Here is a 6,000-nt window from a genome sequence, read left to right as displayed (position 1 = left end):
ACACACATAGGAAACATACAGGGAAGACCTCTACACATTGCACATAACCTTTCTCTGGATGATGGACTGGTGACGTCTGCAACAGAGAGACAGTAAAACATGCGCCATGATGCTTATTCTCCTTAATTTCTTAACATTTGGTGGCTACTAGGCTCCTTTGCCTGGACAGCGAGGGTCAGCCAAATTATTTTCTCCCACTTTGACAGCGAGACTGACTCTGAGGAGGAAAACTCGGATGCTTTTATCCAACTTTCATGGTTATTGCTTGATATCTATCATTATGGTATTATTACAAATTTGAATGTGTTCATTTCCACTCTTGTTTAGTTGGACTATGGAAGCCTAACTTCCAGCAGGTTAGAGTTCCTGTTTCTAAATATATTTCTAGAGGAGCTTCCTACGACCACACACCTGTACCAGACTGGTAACAGGGCAGCTTGAAGCCACTCAGGAGAGACAGCAGGATTTTTGTTTTTTTTTGTTTTTTAAGTTGTGTTTATAATTTGTTTTCTTGGAAAAAACTGTTTGCTTTCAGTACCAGAAGAAAGGACATTCCACTTCAAGGTCATGATGCAGCTATATGGAAGATGGTCTGTTCTGATGCTAATGATTGGTATTGCAAGTCTTTTTATAACTCTTGTGTTCATTTGGGAAAAGGTACATCAAAGATAATGTAAGGCTAATCTGAGGAATTATGCTAATAATACTCATCAGCAGATTCGAAGAGAGATTAATCACTTTCCTGACTACTATGATCATGCTGATAATGTCTGGTGGCAACGGATGCATCAAACTGTGAGGAAGATTGGAAATGACAGTTGGTATGTTTGTTGTTTGATTCCACGTGTTATTAATGATCAACCATTTTTAGTACCTGTTCCTATTGATACTACTTTCTTTCCAGATAGGCAACATAACCAGCTGGTGGAGGTCATTTTTCCTTGGGTGAGGAATTATAGTGTAAGGGAAAGCAGAAATGTTAGTAGATTTTCTAGTGAGACTAATTTAACATGTGCGTCTACAGGAACTCTTTATAGAATGCGGGGTATTAGAAATCCGATTAAAGGTCCAGATATTTGTATTACACAGGAGGAAAGTAGACCTTATTTCCTTGGGAAGACAGTAGGTTGCGAATCTATTATATCTGTTTTATGTGCTTTAATCAACAGACATAAATTTGAGTCATGTCCTATCAGAACTGATCCTTCTACTATTTCAGGATCTTTGGTCCCAGATCCCTTTGTGATCTTACTGCTTTATCTGAGGAAGGTTTCACTGTTCTGACTATGGAACAGCAGGCTATTAGAACGATGAGTTTGCAAATACCCCCTTCCTCCAGATGCCTTTGCTGAACCCAACCACTCGAGCTGAACAGAACTATAATATGACTGACATTAGAACAAGGAACATCCTGGAGCACACCTTTGGAGTGGTAAAAAGTCAGTTTTGTTGCCTGGATTGCTCTGGATGTGCGCTATTATATAGCCCAGAAAAGGTCGCACAGATTGTAATTGTCTACTGCATGCAGCACAACATCACACATCGCCACGGCCTGGAGCATGCTGCGATGCCTGTGGATGACACTGATGTCTGGCCATATGCGGCACAACTTAACGCAGTGGTCCTGCGGATATGGGACAATCTGATTCATAACATCTTCTCTTGAGCCACTGAGCTATGTATATTAAACTCATTTACGCAATTACACAGAAACAAAAAAACGATTGTAATCAAATTTCGTGACATGTTTGGAAAATAATCAAACTCAAAATTAACAGCCACCTGAGAACAAAATCCATGGCTGTGTAATGTAAAATATGATCATTGTGGCATTCACTGTGTCTCCATTGTCTTTTCTTTAAAACAATGTTCTTAATTGAGGCTGTGCATTTTCACAGGTTGCGCTGATGTCCATCCGTGTGCCCTCCTCCCTCTTCGTTTGCCGGCGGCACAGGTGAAGGACCACTAGTACCACTACTAGGGCATTGACAGCGCTGACCAGCTGCCTCGTACTGGTGTGCGCTGCGATGGCTGGTTTGTCACAGCGCAGGATGCACTCACCATTGGACACAGCTCTGACCTCCTGTGCAATGGCCTGTACTGCATGTTTCTGATGTACAGGTCCTTCTCAAAATATTAGCATATTGTGATAAAGTTAATTATTTTCCATAATGTAATGATGAAAATTTAACATTCATATATTTTAGATTCATTGCACACTAACTGAAATATTTCAGGTCTTTTATTGTCTTAATACGGATGATTTTGGCATACAGCTCATGAAAACCCAAAATTCCTATCTCACAAAATTAGCATATCATTAAAAGGGTCTCTAAACGAGCTATGAACCTAATCATCTGAATCAACGAGTTAACTCTAAACATCTGCAAAAGATTCATGAGGCCTTTAAAACTCCCAGCCTGGTTCATCACTCAAAACCCCAATCATGGGTAAGACTGCCGACCTGACTGCTGTCCAGAAGGCCACTATTGACACCCTCAAGCAAGAGGGTAAGACACAGAAAGAAATTTCTGAACGAATAGGCTGTTCCCAGAGTGCTGTATCAAGGCACCTCAGTGGGAAGTCTGTGGGAAGGAAAAAGTGTGGCAGAAAACGCTGCACAATGAGAAGAGGTGACCGGACCCTGAGGAAGATTGTGGAGAAGGGCCGATTCCAGACCTTGGGGGACCTGCGGAAGCAGTGGACTGAGTCTGGAGTAGAAACATCCAGAGCCACCGTGCACAGGCGTGTGCAGGAAATGGGCTACAGGTGCCGCATTCCCCAGGTCAAGCCACTTTTGAACCAGAAACAGCGGCAGAAGCGCCTGACCTGGGCTACAGAGAAGCAGCACTGGACTGTTGCTCAGTGGTCCAAAGTACTTTTATCGGATGAAAGCAAATTCTGCATGTCATTCGGAAATCAAGGTGCCAGAGTCTGGAGGAAGACTGGGGAGAAGGAAATGCCAAAATGCCAGAAGTCCATTGTCAAGAACCCACAGTCAGTGATGGTCTGGGGTGCCGTGTCAGCTGCTGGTGTTGGTCCACTGTGTTTTATCAAGGGCAGGGTCAATGCAGTTAGCTATCAGGAGATTTTGGAGCACTTCATGCTTCCATCTGCTGAAAAGCTTTATGGAGATGAAGATTTCATTTTTCAGCACGACCTGGCACCTGCTCACAGTGCCAAAACCACTGGTAAATGGTTTACTGACCATGGTATCACTGTGCTCAATTGGCCTGCCAACTCTCCTGACCTGAACCTCATAGAGAATCTGTGGGATATTGTGAAGAGAACGTTGAGAGACTCAAGACCCAACTCTCTGGATGAGCTAAAGGCCGCTATCGAAGCAACCTGGGCCTCCATAAGACCTCAGCAGTGCCACAGGCTGATTGCCTCCATGCCACGCCGCATTGAAGCAGTCATTTCTGCCAAAGGATTCCCGACCAAGTATTGAGTGCATAACTGTACGTGATTATTTGAAGGTTGACGTTTTTTGTATTAAAAACACTTTTCTTTTATTGGTCGGATTAAATATGCTAATTTTGTGAGATAGGAATTTTGGGTTTTCATGAGCTGTATCATCCGTATTAAGACAATAAAAGACCTGAAATATTTCAGTTAGTGTGCAATGAATCTAAAATATATGAATGTTAAATTTTCATCATTACATTATGGAAAATAATGAACTTTATCACAATATGCTAATATTTTGAGAAGGATCTGTATATGTTGCTGCAGCGGGACCTGATCAATGTCATCACAGTCAGGACCCCTTCTGGGCTGTGTTGGGATGTTTACTGGTGTATGCAGATTGGAGGACCACGTTGGGGATTGTCCAACATCTGTGACAGAGTCTCAGGTTAGGAATAAGGGGATGAACATTAGTGTTTAATGGTCATGGCGGACAACTTACAGAAAAATATTTGACACAATGACAATATCTGAAGTATGTAATCCTTTCCTTCTGTATTTAGTAAGACAAAAAGCAAATTTATGTAGAATTAAATAAATCTGCTATTATGGGTCTACCTTGGTTTACTATGTTTGGGTCAAGCGAGTCATATCCCTCAATTCCAACAATCTGCTCATCACAGAATGTTTTCTGGATCCGCTATTCGTTTGGAGAAAGAGCGATATCTTCCGCTGAGCCCCCACCTGTTTTAAGGGCAGCGGATTTACTGCGGTGTAAACGCTCTACCAGTTACCCTAGTTTGTTTATTTCAGGCAAAGAGCTTCTGTATTCCCTTTTTACTTTAAATAGGATACTACAATTCCATAAGTAAGTTTCAATTATTTTATATAATTAAAGCAGAAAAATAGCTTTACCGGGACCAAGTCCTTCTCCTCTCATGGATGAAGAAGGTGGAACCCCGAACAAAGAACACTCATCATTATATGCTTCAGGCCTTGCCTTGTTACATGAGACCGAGCACAAAGCTCAGTGAATCAGCAAATTTGTGTCAGCCCAGAGCATCTTTAACTGGATTGAGCAGTGTGGTCAGTGGATGTGATGAAACCTAATCTAGTGTGCGTGCAGCAATAAAACGTCTAATAAGGCAATTCATAAGTAGGTTTTATATTTTTCCTTCTATGTTCTAGAACAGGGGTTCCCAAACTTTTCCATACCATGCCCCCCCAAACAGCATTACCTTCTGGGCGGGGACCCCCTATTGCAGAACCCACAGAAACATCAACTTTTTAAAACGTCATTTATTAACTATTCAATAATCAATACATTTATTTGATGTAACAATACATATATATATATATATATATATATATTTAATATAGAATAGAATATAGAAAAATGTGTTTTAATTGTAATCTCACTAAATAACATTCAACAAACTGTTCAGAATAAGAACAGTGTTTTTTTTTTATCATCAACCTTTCTGAGGCCCCCCCACTTTGAAAACCACTGTCCTAGGAGACATGGGTAACTTTAACAAATTGCGGTCAAGTTTTTCCTATGTTCTTCTGCATATATCCATCTACTTTTCACTTTCTCAGGAGATCTTCTGGTTTTGCTCAAAACATTCACCTTTTCACAGATGGCCTCGCAAATCGCGTGTGTTCTAACAACGCTTAGGTGTGTCTGCTGTAGTTTACCAATGTATAAGTCAGCTTCCTCCACCAGGACCTCCAACTCCATGGTTTCAAACTCCATTTTCCGTTTACGGCCGCTCTGCTCTCCGATGCTCTCCATAATGACAGTCAGTAGTACGCAATTTCCTCATTTAAATAGGGCGTTCTGCACCTCTTTTGCGCCTTTATCCATTGCACGTGCAATCTTTGAGGATCGCGTGCTACGCCCACTTACTGCATGTGCAATTCTTTGCAAGCAATGTTGCGCCCGTTATTTGGGATCTTTGAAGATCAGGCCCCAAGTGCGCTGGAAAATCTCCAAGTGAAGTTGGAAGTTGAACTTTTAAAAGTTTACATTCAAAGCAAAGCCTCGCCCGACCACTCTTTGTTCCAGTTTTATTGCTGGAGATTTGTCACTGAGTTCCCGCCTCAGACTTAATGACCCTTTGTCAAGATTTGGGGCGATCAGCTGGTTGTGGCTAAAGGGGCGTGGCCCCACCGTTTTATCAACTGATCGCTGCAATCGAGACATCAGCACCAGGAGGATTTCTCTTTCCATTTAACCCAAATTACACATTTTGTCCATAGAACTGCTGGTTTGATCTTCATAGACACTAAATGCGCATATATATATATTTGTTTTCTTTTATTATCATTGTTAGGTAGTCATTTTTATCCCCTTTGTGTAGAATGGTGCTTGTTAGTTAGGTGATGGTTTTGGACCAGAATAACGGTATATCAGGATTATTCGGCTTCAATAAATCTTTATATATATAATTGAGAAGCGTTTGTGTTTATTTCGTGCAAGAGTGATTTATCTGTCAAAACAAGGTCGAAGTTCCCCCCCTTCAGTGAAGTGGTTGAATAAACAGTGACAGTTTGTGGTTTGGTTAATAATTTGTAATTATTAAAAAGCTT

The sequence above is a fragment of the Girardinichthys multiradiatus genome, chromosome 2, assembly GCF_021462225.1.
Source record: "Girardinichthys multiradiatus isolate DD_20200921_A chromosome 2, DD_fGirMul_XY1, whole genome shotgun sequence".
Classification (NCBI taxonomy): Eukaryota; Metazoa; Chordata; class Actinopteri; order Cyprinodontiformes; family Goodeidae; genus Girardinichthys; species Girardinichthys multiradiatus.
This window is presented reverse-complemented; position numbering follows the sequence as displayed.